The 16320-nt window shown below is 45.4% G+C and overlaps 1 protein-coding gene across 1 annotated transcript in view; it reads left to right on the top strand.

Annotated features, from left to right (window-relative positions):
* LOC135008745 (twist-related protein 2-like) overlaps positions 1–14241 on the top strand; it is a 105332-nt gene extending 91091 nt beyond the window's left edge. Inside the window, exon 2 of the mRNA XM_063952222.1 lies at positions 13306–14241. The gene's annotated coding sequence lies outside the window, so the exon portion shown is untranslated. The remainder of the gene's footprint in view (positions 1–13305) is intronic.
* The last annotated feature ends 2079 nt before the right edge of the window (positions 14242–16320 follow it).

Genomic DNA, 16320 nt, shown 5'->3' with positions numbered 1-16320 from the left:
CCTTTGCGGGTAGGATGATTAATCCTGACACTGATGACTCAAACGTTCTTTGTTATATTATGTTATATTTCACACTGTTTGGAAAATGTATCCCTCTCTGCCATGTTATTTCTACCTGTTGAGTGCTTGAATACCATTGGAGAAAGAGCACTATATAGATAAAATGATTATTATTATTATTATTATTATTATTATTATAATTATTATATACTGACAATCAGGGCCGGACTGCTCATCTGGCACTTCTGGCAAATGCCAGGGCTGAAAAGTGGCCTCCATCTGTCCCTGCTGACAAGTAAGCTTGTGACCCTGATAACGTCTTTTAAAATACAATTTTGTCTTAATTAATTGATAATAGTTTAAGTAGACATGTACTCATTTGATCACTTAAAGAAATTCACGGATGAACACCGCCTTTTCTATATCAGCATAATAACGTCACATTCTAAAAGCATAAGAGGCAAGCAAGGACAGCTCCTTAGTCTAGCAATCTATGTATGAGGCCAAATGCACTTACTTTATATATATATATATATATATATATATATATATACAGGTTGAGTATCCCTTATCCAAAATTCAAAATCCCACATTTTTGGGTCCCCTACTGAGATAATGACATATATATTATATATTATGTGTATATATAGATATATTTATATATAGATATATAATATAATATACGTATATTTGTGTCACTATCTCAGTAGGGGAGCCAAAAATGTCTGATTTTGAATTTTGGATAAGGGATACTCAACCTGTATATATATATATATATATATATATATATATTTATATACACACACACACAGTATACACAGTGTATAATGAATAATAAATAACAAAGCGAGTTCTGTATTAAACTTGCCCCCCCCCCCCCCCCCCCCGAAAACAAAACAAAACAAAACACCACACTGTACCTAAAATCTGCAGCCCCCATCCCTAATTGAAAACCAAGCCCAGTTCTGAGAAACGGTTCACTCAGCAAACATCTCCCTCCACATCTCCCTATCTGTACGGCCCTTAAGACCTCTCCTACTCCTTAAAGAATCAGACCTCAGATCTATGGGGTGACTCACCAAGTTACTCACTATGCCTTCTGGCTTCTTCTGTCGCTAGCTGTTTCTCCAGTCCTTGCAGCCTCCCTCCTGCACTCTGATTAGCTCCAACCGATCTACAGCCTAGCAGTACGACCGCATGTAAGCTACATGTACAAGCCTGCTGCAGCCAGGAGACCTGCAGAAGATGCTGATCAGCTGTTCTGTTTATCTTTGGAACACAAAAGGGCAGCCGGTGAGCATCCTCTGTGTGTCTCCCTGCCTGCCAGGCATGTGTATGCCCCATGTGGCTGGCAGCCCCCAAATAGCATTGGATGGGGAGAGGGGGAGGGGTGGATGCAACCCTGCCCCATACCTACCTACTCACCCACCCAGAAGGTGTGGTAGACTCACAATTTTTCAGGTACCCCCAACTTTTTGGGTCCTGGATTAACAGTAGAGTAGGTGTATTTCCTGCACCCAGATGTAGGAGATAATTCCAGAAATTGTGGGTCTGTATGGAAGGGGAGGGGCTTAATGACTTGAGAGCCCGAACCCAAAATGGCCAGCTGCGTTTTCTCTCAGGACTTTTCCTGGAGAGGACGTCATAAGGCCGTCAAGTATGCCCTGCCCTCCCCAACTCACAGGTGTAACAGGTAAACCGGGGGTACTGTATAATGTAACATTGATATACAATGGCATCACATATGATGCATTGGAAAATCACAAATGTAGCTGTTTAAATGAAAAGTATTGCAACCTGCAAAATAGCCTTGTGATATTATGTTGTGTTTTCTAAGGTATAAATTGCACCATTTAGTATTAATGCTTCAATTTCTCAACCTGCCACCATAATAAATCTTGATGCTCCCTGGCTAGACATGCTAAATGATCTCACATTGGTAAACCTGCCAAACAAGGCGATCAGAGACATGATTTAGGAATGCATGTGTGTGAGAAGATTCCATTGGTTTCCATACAGGATACAGTGTTCTTTGGATCTCTCCTCCCTTCAGATTGGGACACAATTTATCTGACTCTTCTTGTTAAATTCTTATTACTGGTGAGTGAATATTTGCAGAGCATATGTTTCCAAGCAGTATTACAATGCTCTGCGAGCTCGCCAAAATGTTGAAAGGGTCACCGACATAGCTTTGGGAACTTTGTAATAAACAGACATTTCTTTTTGATAAATCTTCTATGTTTACAAGTCTTGCTTCCCACCCACATATGTTTACAGATGATTGTTAACTCATTGCTGTGTCAGATTCCCAAATACTAAATATATTACAGCCAACACAATCTGCTAATGATTCAAAGAGCAGGATACAGTGTCCCTCTGCAGACCCACAATGTCATGAAGGTGGCTTCCTAAATACAATGTAACATAGTTAAAGCGACCACGGTTTAAATTGGGCTGGAATAGAGCAGAAATGCATCCCGTCAGTTATATTTGGAGGTAGAACACTTTCCTCCCCTGCTGGCCCACCTCTCCCAGCCTCAGTTTCAGTCTTACTGCAGCTACTCAACTGCAGTGATACTGGAATGCTGTAACACTGTGCGCCACCCGTATCAACAGATATGGCATGTGGGTGGTGCTACAGTGACTAACCTGGCTAGGTCCTGCCTTCCCTGACTCCCTAATATGAGATTGGCCGGAATGAGATGTAATGACATCATAAGGCGATATCTGTCTCCTTCCCATCAAGTATAGAGGAGTTCCAAGGGGTCTATTCATGAAGCAGTGAAAAGAGTGGAGAAGTGAGCCTGTGGAGAAGTTGCTCATGGCAACCAATCAGCTGCTCCGTACAATTGTATAGTATGCAAATTATAAATGTTACTTCATTGCTGATTGGTTGCCATGGGCAACTTCTCAAGCGGCTCACTTCTCCACTCTTTTCACTGCTTCATGAATAGACCCCTAAGGCTTAGTAAATAGACCTCATAGACCTTAGGCAGGCTTAGCCACACTGTCACAGTTGGCGTCTGCATGGGTTGGAGGTCCTCCTTGGAACTCCTCTAGACTTGATGGGAAGGAGACAGATATTGCCTTGTGATGTCATTACGTGTCATTCCGGAAGATCTCATATTAGGGAGTCAGGGAAGGCGGGACCTAGCCAGGTTAGTCACTGTAGCACCACCCAGCAGTTAGTATAAGAGTGCATATATATACTCCATACGAGTGTGCATATATAAGGGCCCCCCCCCCCTCACAATCCCAATGGTCGGCATGCCGACCAGCAGGGACTATTCCCACTCGTGGGTGTCCATGATACCCATAATTACCGAGCCGGCAAGGGGCTTGTTGCGCTCGCCTTCCCCCCACCAGCATTCTGCCGCCAGGATCCAGCAGTCGGGATGCTGGCCGCTGGGATATTTCTCCTTACACACCTATAAGGGCCCATTTGTGGATGGAGATAAAGAACCAACCAGTCTGCTCCTAACTGTCATTTTTCAAACACAGCCTGTGACATTGTAGTTAGGAGCTGGTACTTTATCTTTCTCCAAGGCTTAGTAAATAGACCCCAATGTTTGTAACTTGAACAAAGTGGTTACCACCGCTGTTTTAATTTGGTGGTTTTTTGCTGGTGTTGCTACAATTAAATGTCTGGGGGTTTTTTTTTGTTATAAAACCTGTATTAGTAATAATACTAATTCCTGTCTGGCTGAGCATGCTGGGAGCAGCAGGGCGTCTGATACCATTTTTAGACAGAAAGGTCTGAGAGTCACGGCTTTTACCCAGCATTTCAATGCTGGGTCCTTTAGCCGGCCCCTTCCTGACCCCTCTTTCACACAGACAAGCAAATTACCAGGTCAAGAATTTCCACCCGGTAATTTGCAGATCAACACGGGTATTTTGTCTGTGTGAAAGGGTCAAAGTCCTGGGAATTCCCGGGTTGACCCTTTCACACAGGAAAAGGACCTGTGTTAATCATCAAATTACCACCTGGAACTTCTTCACCCGGTAATTGCACATTCTATGTGAAAGGGGTATAAATGGTTACATCACTGTAATCACATTAGGACAGTGACTACATAAACTAATGGGATGCGGTCAAGATCTCGCCGGACGGAATCCCTGCAGTCAGAATACCGACACCGGGATCCTGACCGGCATAAGCCTGACATATTCTCCCTCTGTGGGTGTCCACAACACCTATAGAGGGAGAATAAATTAGTGTGCCGTGGCGAGCGCAGCGAGCCTGCAAGGGGCTGCATTGCGCTTGCCCCCCTGTCGGGATTGTGCCGGCCGGGATCCCGGTGTCGGTATTCTGACTGCCGGGATTCCATCAGGCAGGATCTCGTACTGATTCCAAACTTATCTCTAAAGCTAGCCATACATAAGGACGATATTGTTCCAACCAGACAACTAGTTGCTGGTTGAAACGATAAAAGAGCAGTGTATGGAAGTAAATGATAAATCGTTTGTTTTCTCCCATGCGCTGATAAAATACAAAAAAAACAACTCAACGATAAGTAAGCAGACTTTGACCGTCAGTGTCCACCTACTTTTCTCACAGTCACCTCTTATGACAAGCCCTCGGAGATCTGTCAGTACTGCTGCCGCCTCTCTGAATCCTGGTATGGGCACCTCTAGAACGGATGGAGGGCCAGTGGTGTGGGCTCTCAGCATCCCAGTCTGGAGTGGCAGTGCTGTGGGCGGGAGAGATGCTGGGGACATGCTGATACTGATGCCAGAGATGTGCTGGCATCATACACTTCTGTAGAGGGGACAGCCAGGGCCGTCTTTTCGTATGGGCTCAATGGGCACTTGCCCAAGGGCCCCAGGAGTATAAGGGATCTAGGCTGCTAGCTTTGGGTCCCCTCTTTCCAGGGATACCAGATTTTTCAAAATCGGCCATGGGGAACCAGAGATATCCAATGTCAAAGCAGTGGTCCCCATCCAAGTCTGTTACTTGCTCTTCCCAGCCAGATAGCTCGGGTTCTGTCTGACTTAGAGTTTTTCTGAGAGTATACTCCAAAAGCTGGGACTCACCCCTTTCGGTGGACACTGGCAGCTTGTCTCCACTACGCCCAGATCCAGAGATATCAGCCTTCCAGCAGCTGCTCCCTGCTCCATCTCCACACGCCTAGTATACAGTTTTAGATTCACTTCGCTGGATTGCTCTGGCTCCTGAACTCTGATCCCCAAGTCCTCAGTATCTCCTGAAAGGTGGGACTCTCTAGTTGTTTATCCCATTGGAAGCTAATAAATCTATTTCCAGAAACTGGAGATATTTGCAGTCAAGCATGTTGCCCTCCCACCGGAAAATTATGACTACGAAGCACACTCCACTATCCACCCCTCCCTTACGTATTAAACACCCCCTACCACCCTAGAAGTCATGTATTGGCAGAGCCGGATTAACGGCGGGGCGGAAGGGGCGGTCGTCCCAGGGCCCTCACACAAGCGGGCCCCCACACACTGTCCTCACAACTGCAAAAAAACCTCGGAGTAGTAGTACAGCATGTACCTGTCTCCTCTCTGTCCTCCTCGGCAACTGAGGTCTGTGGGGGCCCCTGGGCAACAAATTTGTGGGGCCTCCTCGCATAGTCCTCACAACTGCAAAAAAAACATTGGAGTAGGAGTACAGCATTTACCTGTCTCCTCTCCGTCCTCCTCGGAGGCTGAGACGTTCCATTACAGCTGCGGCCGCCGAGGAGCTTCACTCACTGCAGTGTGAAGTCTCGCGAGATTTGAGTGAGTGAGTGAGATTTGCTGTGAGTGAAGCTCCTCGGCGGCCGCAGCTGTAATGGAACGTCTCAGCCTCCGAGGAGGACGGAGAGGAGACAGGTAAATGCTGTACTCCTACTCCAATGTTTTTTTTGCAGTTGTGAGGACTATGCGAGGAGGCCCCACAAATTTGTTGCCCAGGGGCCCCCACAGACCTTAATCCGGCCCTGGGGACAGCAGCAGCTCAGCCAGTATGAGAGGCGTTGCACCTCCGATTCAAAATCACTCTGAACACATCAATATACAGCACCTACCTTTGTTTGATCACATGCAATATTATAAGCAACTGATGAAAACATATTTTCTAGTGTTTAACTAGACAGAAATATAAGCATAGATGGCACCTCTGATCCCCCCCCTCCCCCGTACAGACGGCACCTCCAATCCCCCCCCCCCCCCCCCGTACAGACGGCACCTCCAATCCCCCCCCCCCCCCCCCATCCCCAGTATATATTCAGAAACAGCCCCATAGGTTTAATTTCTGGGATTTTCAGAATAATAAATGCAAATACATATCAAGTAAAGCACATTGCTTTGCCAAGTACAATTTCAGAAGTACAAAACTACAACATAATATAATTGTGATGAAGGCAGAGCCGGCCTTAGGCGTAGGCAAACTAGGCAAATGCCTAGGGCATTTGGTAGGCCTAGGGGCACAAGCAGCTTTTGCTGTTTAAAATGATATGCAGCATGCCTATATTCTGGGTGTGATTGTGGCTGTATCTGAAATGCTACGTTACAGTGTATACCTGGAAATCACTGTAACGTAGCATTTCATATGCAGATACAGTCACAGTCGCACACAGAATATAGGCATGCTGCATATCATTGTAATCAGCAGAAGCTGCTTGTGCATTCTAGCCACATAGTAATGCAAATAAGACACATTTTCATAAAAAAAGGAGCCCAACGTTATCAGAGCTGCCAGCTGACTCACGCCAGGCATCTCCTGCTGCATGGCATATTGAGGCAAGATGTATGAGGACACATCTGTATCTAAGCAGAGGCAGAGGTCACAGTTTTAGTGGCCATGTGAGTGATGTGTGCAAGTGGGTTGGTATTGCAGTAGTGTTCTGCATATGTGTAAGGGGCATTCTGTGTGTAAATATAGTTTCAATACTGTGTAGCGTAATTTGAATTGGGGGTACTATTGTGTGGCCATGCCCCTTCCCAGCAAGAACACACCCCTTTTTGGACTGTGCGCCAAATGCGCAATGTTCCTATTTAAAATATAGGGGGTAGGAACACCAAAATGAGAACTGCTAAGGGTGAGGGGTGATGGTGCTGGGAAAGGGGTGCAGGGTCAGAGGCGTAACTAGCGGCGGTGCTAGGGGGCACCTGCCAAAATCTTGCCTAGGGCACCATATTGGTTAGGGCCAGTTCTGGATGAAGGAGTTTAACTATAGAAACTCTTCTTGAAAGGTATAGGAAACATCTATGAGGTAGAGGTACAGTATAGGAAACATCTATGAGGTAGAGGTATAGGAAACATCTATGAGGTAGAGGTATAGGAAACATCTATGAGGTAGAGGTATAGGAATCATCTATGAGTAATTTATCCCCAGGGTCTTTAGCAATTATTTGCAGTATAAGACACAGAAGCTGTCATGTTTCCTGTATTTAGGGACAGCGAGGAACAATGTAGTGCAGGTAACTAAGGTTTGCAGAACATTCCATGTGACTTTTCAGATCATCTAATTCGTCAGCTTTCATATATATTCCATATAGAGAGCATGTCATACTTGTAAGTATTGATAAGCATACTGTCATGTTTCGAAGACATCAAGTACACATACTGGCATATTTTGTTTTATATTATTATTATTATTATTATTATTATTATGTCCATGCTGGAAAGTTACACAGGGCCTATATAATTTCTGACAAATCAATCAGGGAATTAATATATTATCAGACACTTAAGTCATACACTAGTCTATCATTTAAAAAAAAATACTTAGTTCGTAAGTAGGTTTTACTGTCATTGTGCTTGTCTATGAACATTCTGCTAAGTTTGTTGTTATTATTATTATTATTATTATTATTATTACTACTATGTAATACATTAGTTAATAGATTACAACTATGGACATTTGTAAGAGTAGATAAATCTCTAATTATGTATTAATATTTTCACTATATTAATATTATATTTCTGTATTTGCAAAAAAAAAATCTTATTTTGTTTAAATGAGAGTAGTGAGAGAGATATCGGCTTCTACGTATCATTATGTATCTGCTTATGTTGTATCTTATATATTAAAAAATATCTATTTGTTGGCTTTAACAAAGGTAACTAATTCAGCCGACTTCAAGTACGTGCACGGGATCTGTGATGTGTAATCTTGTAAAATTGTTGTGGACTACTGTGGTGTTGTGCAGCATGCATTGGAAATAGTGCACCTTCTACGTTGTGTAAAAAGTGTGCGTGTGTGTATCTTTATATATAAATATATTATATGTATATTCCACAGTTTATTAAAATAGATAAAAACTCAAATATTTATTTATTCAAAACATGCAGAAATAGAGAAGACTGTACTGCTGCTATATGTGGGGAGGTGCATGTGTGCGTGTGTGCGTGTGCGTGTGTGTGTGTGTGTGTGTGTGTGTGTGTGTGTGGGAGGGGGGGTATGGGCAGGGGAGACTGTGCTGCTGCTATATGTGGGGAGGTGCATGTGTGCGTGTGTGCGTGTGCGTGTGTGTGTGTGTGGGGGGGGTATGGGCAGGGGAGACTGTGCTGCTGCTGCAGGAGAGACTGTGCTGCTGGGGAGACTGCTGCTGTATGTGGGAAGGTGTGTGTGTGGGGGGGGGAGGGTATGGGCAGGGGAGACTGTGCTGCTGCTATATGTGCGGAGGTGCGTGTGTGCGTGTATGCGTGTGCGCGCGCGTGTGTGTGTGTGTGTGTGGGAGGGGGGGGTATGGGCACGAGAGACTGTGCTGCTGCTGCTGCTGCAGGAGAGACTGTGCTGCTGGGGAGACTGTGCTGCTGCTGTATGTGGGAAGGTGTGTGTGTGTGGGGGGGTATGGGCAGGGGAGACTGTGCTGCTGGGGAGACTGTGCTGCTGCTGTATGTGGGAAGGTGTGTGTGTGTGTGTGGGGGGGTATGGGCAGGGGAGACTGTGCTGCTGCTGTATGTGGGAAGGTGTGTGTGTGGGGGGGTATGGGCAGGGGAGACTGTGCTGCTGCTGTATGTGGGAAGGTGTGTGGGGGGGGGGGGGTATGGGCAGGGGAGACTGTGCTGCTGGTGAGACTGTGTTGCTGGGGAGACTGTGCTGCTGCTGTATATGGAGGGCGGTTTGCATGCAGGGGACACTGTGAGATCCTGTTGCCAGTGAACGTGGGGGAGAGGGGTGTATACGGGGTTGTGGGCAGAGTTATGGCTAAACCCAAGTTGCGTGACAGTAGGGGGGAGGAGCAAGGTCAGAACATGGGACCCGAAATTTACCCTTGCTTCGCTCGCTACACTTTGGGCTTGGTGGAGACTGTGCTGCTGCTATATGTGGGGAGGTGCATGTGTGCGTGTGTGCGTGTGCGTGTGTGTGTGTGTGGGGGGGGTATGGGCAGGGGAGACTGTGCTGCTGCTGCAGGAGAGACTGTGCTGCTGGGGAGACTGCTGCTGTATGTGGGAAGGTGTGTGTGTGGGGGGGGGAGGGTATGGGCAGGGGAGACTGTGCTGCTGCTATATGTGCGGAGGTGCGTGTGTGCGTGTATGCGTGTGCGCGCGCGTGTGTGTGTGTGTGTGTGTGTGTGTGGGAGGGGGGGTATGGGCACGAGAGACTGTGCTGCTGCTGCTGCTGCAGGAGAGACTGTGCTGCTGGGGAGACTGTGCTGCTGCTGTATGTGGGAAGGTGTGTGTGTGTGGGGGGGTATGGGCAGGGGAGACTGTGCTGCTGGGGAGACTGTGCTGCTGCTGTATGTGGGAAGGTGTGTGTGTGTGTGTGGGGGGGTATGGGCAGGGGAGACTGTGCTGCTGCTGTATGTGGGAAGGTGTGTGTGTGGGGGGGTATGGGCAGGGGAGACTGTGCTGCTGCTGTATGTGGGAAGGTGTGTGGGGGGGGGGGGTATGGGCAGGGGAGACTGTGCTGCTGGTGAGACTGTGTTGCTGGGGAGACTGTGCTGCTGCTGTATATGGAGGGCGGTTTGCATGCAGGGGACACTGTGAGATCCTGTTGCCAGTGAACGTGGGGGAGAGGGGTGTATACGGGGTTGTGGGCAGAGTTATGGCTAAACCCAAGTTGCGTGACAGTAGGGGGGAGGAGCAAGGTCAGAACATGGGACCCGAAATTTACCCTTGCTTCGCTCGCTACACTTTGGGCTTGGTGGCTTGCTTCGTTTTACGCGCCACCAGGTAACTAAAGGGAATAGTTGTTGACTTGGATAGTGAAAGTGTTATCCCACTGGCTTTGCTCCTCCCCCTGATGTCAGAGGTCCTTTTGCCCACTTGGATCTTGCATCTACCATGCAGTTGGGGACACTATAAGGTGCTGATGGTGGTGATGGGAGGATGCCAGTTTGGATGATATCATTCTACTGTTTGGGCAGCTTTAGTTCACCAAATGTACCAAGGTTTTATTTAAAGGAGTTGGACTCTAGTGGTATCTATAGTGGAACAGAATAATGCAATTTACTATCTAATACATGCTAATAGCAAACTGTCAAAGGTATTCCCATCATTAGAGACAGATGTGTACGCATACATTTAGCCTGAATATGCCACATAGGGGGAGATGCCTGGCAAAAGTGATCCATTAGGTCCTGTGCACCTCTGCTAGGGTGATTTTTTATTAATGAAAAATGTTAGTCACAGCACGATGTGACTAGGACACACCAGGAGACTGTGCTGATTATATGACACTTGTATATGTTATGTGTGACTGAGGCCCTCATTCAGTAAGAATTGCATTTGTAAAGTTGATCGCAACAGGTTTGCAAATGCAATCCTTAGCAGTGCAAATGCAGGAGGAGGTGCATAGCACCTCCTTCCTGCATTTGCAATAGCAATACAACGATTGATGCGATCACAGTCTGGAATGAACATTGCGACCATCAGTCTTGCTGTTCATCTGCAACGGCAGGCTTGCCATCGCAGGGCGGCTTTCAAGGCCAAGGAAACTGCATCTCATGACGCTATCCTTGGCCTCGCCACTCCTGGAAAATTGGGGTGACATGCCTCCGTTTCTGGCAATGCTGGCCGCCCCGTCCCTCCCCCAGAACGCCGCTGCCTGATTTCTGAAATGCGATCGCAGGACCTGTTCTGCATACAGTATCTGCAGAACGGGTCCTATGCATAGAGCAATCCAACCTGAATCAGGCCCTGAGTCTGTGTATGCACAACGGAACTTGTATTGGAAAAAAATGGCACTGCTGCATTGTAGCACTTTGGGGGGTATCCACTTACAGGTGAAGTAACTGATGTAAGTAACTGATCCACTTACAGGTGAAGTAACGGCCGTGAAAAACTGATGTTTTTCACAATTTTTCCAGATGTTTCACCTGTATTTTTTATGTCTATCCAATTTGGTCGCCTGTAAAAAAATACATTATCTCCCAAAAACACACAGGTTCCGTGAAACCTGTGTGTTTTCAGTAGAAACAGCCCCGGGGGTTGTTTCTGGGAATTTGGTTTTGCCTGCCTGAGGCAGGTGAAACAAAACCCCTGATAAGCTGGTGCGAGCCGTGGCTTTACGGGGCTAATTGGGTAATTAACCACGGCTAATTGGATACCCTCCTTTGTATACAGATTCAGAGACTAAGTAGCACATAGGGGGTCATTACGACCTGATTGCATGCTAGCTATTTTTTGCAGCACTGCGATCAGGTCAAAACTCGGCAAACCTGCGCATGCACCACAATGCGCAGGCGTGTCATACGGGTACAAAGCGGATCGGTGCTGGGTGATGGATTTAATGAAGAATCCATTCGCACAGCCGATCGCAGGAAGATTGACAGGAAGAAGGCGTTTATGGGTGTCAACTGACCGTTTTCAGGGAGTGTTTGGAAAAACGCAGGCGTGTCCAAGCGTTTGCAGGGCGGGTGTCTGACGTAAATTCCGGGACCGGACAGGCTGAAGTGATCGCAGCGGCTGAGTAAGTTCAGACCTACTCAGAAACTGCACAAAACTTTTTTGTAGTGCTCGGCTGCACAAGCGTTCGCACACTTGCAAAGCGAAAATATACTCCCCCATAGGCGGTGACTATCTGTTCTCAGCGCTGCAAAAATAGCTAGCGAGCGATCAACTCGGAATGACCCCCATAGTCATCACATATTAAATTAATCAGCATCTTCAGGTATGTCCTAGCCACATCACGTTGCGACTAAGATGCATTTTTGTCAAAAAAGACACAAAATAGACACCCAATGCTCGCAGAGTCAGCAATGATGTATGAGGACACATCTGTAGCTAAAACTAATGATTTGTATGGATGGGCAGATAGGTAGACTATCCTAACATCTCTCACAGATGCTGACACCTCATATAGGGCCAGATGTACTAATCCTCGAAAAGTGATAAAGTGGAGAGTGATAAACTAGCAACCAATTAGCTCCTAACTGCCATTTTTCAAACAAGGCCTGTGACATGGCAGGTAGGTGCTGATTTGGCTGGCACTTTATCACTCTCCACGTTATCACTTTTTAAGGATTAGTACATCTGGCCCATAGTAATGGTATTTAGCCCCGCCCCCTACCCACGGCACCATGATTGCCTGTGATTATCTCTCCATCCTGCCCGAGAATGAGGGTGGGATGAGAGAGATCTGCCTGCTATTCTGTGGTTGCGAGGGAATACCCCAAAAATTGTGAGTCTCCCGCAACTTCCAGGAGAGTAGGCAACTGTAAGGGTTGTATCTGTACATAGAAATAATTTTTGAGAAATATTCTTCTAGGGACTATTTATGAACTATGGAGACAAAAAAAAAATTGGTGAATTTATGTCTGTTTGTTCCAGCATCATGCAAAAACTACTGAATGAATTTGGATTGCCTTTTCACTATTGTATAGCTTAGTGACCTAGAAAGAAACTGAGGTATGTATGATCTCGATGTGACATCAGGGAGAGGAGCGATAAAGGAAAACCAGACGCTTGAGACTCGGAGCAACGCTCAGTGCTGTAGGCGTAGATCTCAGGACCAGCTGTTTCTCCCATGGGCAGCTTTACGTGGCTTGCTCATGAGTTAGTAACCCCAAGCATCTGTTTGTGGCAATCCCTGAATGAAAAACTTTTGTGATCAATGTGTACAATATAAAATAGACATCACAATATTAGATGGCACTACTGTGTTTGTAAAATTAGTTCTGCTGAGCAATAACAAAAAATCCATTCGCGCGAAGCCGTGGGCAACTACACTAGGCAATGACATAAACTGGTCAAAGGTGAAAAAGTCCTTGGTGCATTTTAGTGTGGAAAATAATGTATTGACGTTAAATAGATGAAGATTTACAACAGGCAAGTCATATGTATACTCTGCTGAATATAGACAAGTAAATGGACAAAATATTTTATTATCTCACTATATTATGCTCTTTTAACAGATATGACAAGAGTGGCCATCAAAAGGACTACCGGAAAAGATAAACGGCTTCATCTGATGGCTGCAATTCGCCACGTCTCTCACAGCTAATGGACTGTACAAGATGTTACAACCAGTCAACTGGGATAATGCTTTGGAAGATCTATAGTAAAATAGGATCTATGGCATCTGATACATGGCACCTTCATTCAGCTGAGCGTTTCATCACAAAAAATATAAAATCAACTATGGACATACAACCACTTGTAAGGATATCCTGTGGAAGTTATTTATTCAGGAGAAAAAAACAGGAAACTAAATAAATCTGCAAAAGCTAAAACACTTTTTTTTTATTTTAATGCTTATTTCCGGCAATACTGAACCCAAGCAGTAACCTGAAGGCCAACTGACTGCCTATGCGGTTCCTCAAGCTTTAGAGACAAGGCTCTTCCATTGCATTTATCTCAGGCTTTCCAACATACATCATATGGTATTAGGAGAGGGCCTTCTGTATATTCTACTCCAAGCTTTAGCAAGCAATGATCTGTGCACATATCCCAAAGAAAATATATCAGCCAGTGGCTAGCAGGAATCTCTTGATTAAATTTGCACCAGATAGATATATAATTTGGTAGGGGTGAGGAAGGGGGTGAAGAAGGGGGGTGATAAATTAACGAGGCAAAACATTATATTACACAAAATGGAAGATATTTTATATTTCTGTAATAGGTGCTTGGAAATAAAAAAAAAACATATTATGCATTGTCACAGGCAGACATGGCCAATTCTGTCCTTAAATAGCAGTATAGTGTCAGAATATAATGTCACTGACTTACTTATTCTTATGCCCTCCTTGATGGTTGTTTTGTGGTTATTCCACTGTTGGAGGAAATCTGTGAATATCTATGTGTTGTCTGAGAAACTGAAATAGAATAAGAATTAAACCTTTATTAGACTATTTTTTGTATCTGTTTTCAAAGTTTGTGAATAAGAAAGGAGCAGCGCTCTTCCATTCACTCTAGGTAGTGACACATTGTTTTATTCAGAGAGAGGGAAATAGCACTATGGGGGTCATTCCGAGTTGATCGCACGCTAGCTACTTTTAGCGGCCGTGCAAACGCATAGTCGCCGGCCATGGGGGAGTGTATTTTCACTTTACAAGAGTGCGAACGCCTGTGCGGCCGAACGAAACAAAAACATTTTGTGCAAAACAAGACCAGCCCTGTAGTTACTTATTCTGTGCGATGATTGCAGCGACAAAGGTCTCGGAACTGATGTCAGATACCCGCCCTGCAAACGCCTAGACCAGCCATTCCCAACCACGGTCCTCAAGGCACACCAACAGTGCAGGTTTTAGTGATATCCAGGCTGCAGCACAGATGGTTAAATCAAAATAACTGAGCTACTAATTAAGTCACCTGTGCTGAAGCCTGGATATCACTAAAATCTGCACTGTTGGTGTGCCTTGAGGACCGTGGTTGGGAATGCCTGGCCTAGACACTCCTGCGTTTTTCCAAACACTCCCAGAAAACGGTCAGTTGACACCCATAAACTCCCAGTTCCTGTCAATCTCCTTGCGATCGGCTGTGCTGATGCTCTTTGTACCCGTACGCCGCGTGTGCGCATTGCGCCCCATACACATGTGTAGTTTTGCCATTTTAAAAAAAATTATCGATACACAGCGAACATCGGCAGCAAGCGATCAACTCGGAATGACCCCTATGTTTCTGTATCCTATAGCAAACGTTTGTAAGTGTCCCCATGTGCATGAAGCAGACAACTTCTCATCACCTCTGGCTTACTGATGCTCCATCTATCAATCAGTCCATGAATGCTGTAATACTGTAGCAACCAATATAAACCAGCTGACACTGTTAGCCAATCACTGGCTTCCTTTTTGGTTACAGTATCGGGAGCTTCAGTAAATCAGAGGAGGTTAGGGACTGTTTGCAGCAACACTTATGCTGCACTGGGTTTTAATGGGGGATGTTCCTCTCCATCCCCAATTACACCCTCATCACCCTAATTGCACCCTATACTAAAATGGTCATTCTACACATGTTCAGAGACCTACAGTAATATCAAGACTGGACATTAAAAAAGGAAATAATGAATCCTGTCCTGTGATCATGTACAGGAGTGCTCATTAGGTGATTACACAGTACACGGGAGTGCCCCTTTCGTGGAGGATTATAAATTACTGACTAGAACCTAGAACAATACTGCTGCATCATGCCATGAGTTTTTCCTGTGCAATTCTGAATTGTGGCATGCACATTGGTATTAGGAAGAACTGAACAGGCAGACACTGTGAGTATCATTGCTGCACATGGTAATAAGCCGGCAGTTCCCAGATAGTGTGGAAAATATAGACTTGACTCTCAAAGATTCTAGATAAACGTTTATATACCTGCATGTGAAATTCTGTGCGTTACCAACCTCAATAAAGTCTGAGTGATTGATTTGCAGTCTATATGGTTACAGAAATTCTGTGTACAGACTGGTGGACTGCAGCATAGGCGCAGCTAGAGGTGTCAGTGTCACAGCAAACATACATGTCGTGCTAGGCTTCGCCATTGGAGCTTTTTATTCCATAGGTGTGCATGGATTTTACTGTATGTCTAGGAGCTGTGCATGTTTGTTTCTCCCATTATATTTTTCTTTCTGTCTCATAGTTGCGGATGAAAACAGAACAATATGCAATATGTACCTCCACCAAGCTTCTTGCAAGAATAAGGATTGGGGGTTTTAATTTTCCTTTAAGATTTGCATTGCGCTCCTACTTTCCATTGGGGCAGGCAGGCGTATTTTTTAGTAATGATTCATTCAAATAAAAGGGATGATAATGGAAATAAAATATTCCAGCCATGTGTTTCAATCACTCTGTATTCACGGGGCCTAATTCAGACCCCATCGCTGATGTGTGAAAATTGCTATGAAGTGATTTTTGCACATCTGCACATGTGCGTACGCCGGTACACGCATGTGCAAGGTCCTAAACTGCGCTCTCTTCAGAAGATCTGGAGGGGGTTGGGTA

This window comes from Pseudophryne corroboree, chromosome 2, assembly GCF_028390025.1.
Source record: "Pseudophryne corroboree isolate aPseCor3 chromosome 2, aPseCor3.hap2, whole genome shotgun sequence".
Classification (NCBI taxonomy): Eukaryota; Metazoa; Chordata; class Amphibia; order Anura; family Myobatrachidae; genus Pseudophryne; species Pseudophryne corroboree.
Note: the sequence above shows the minus strand (reverse complement) of the source record. Positions and strands in the feature narration are given on the sequence as shown.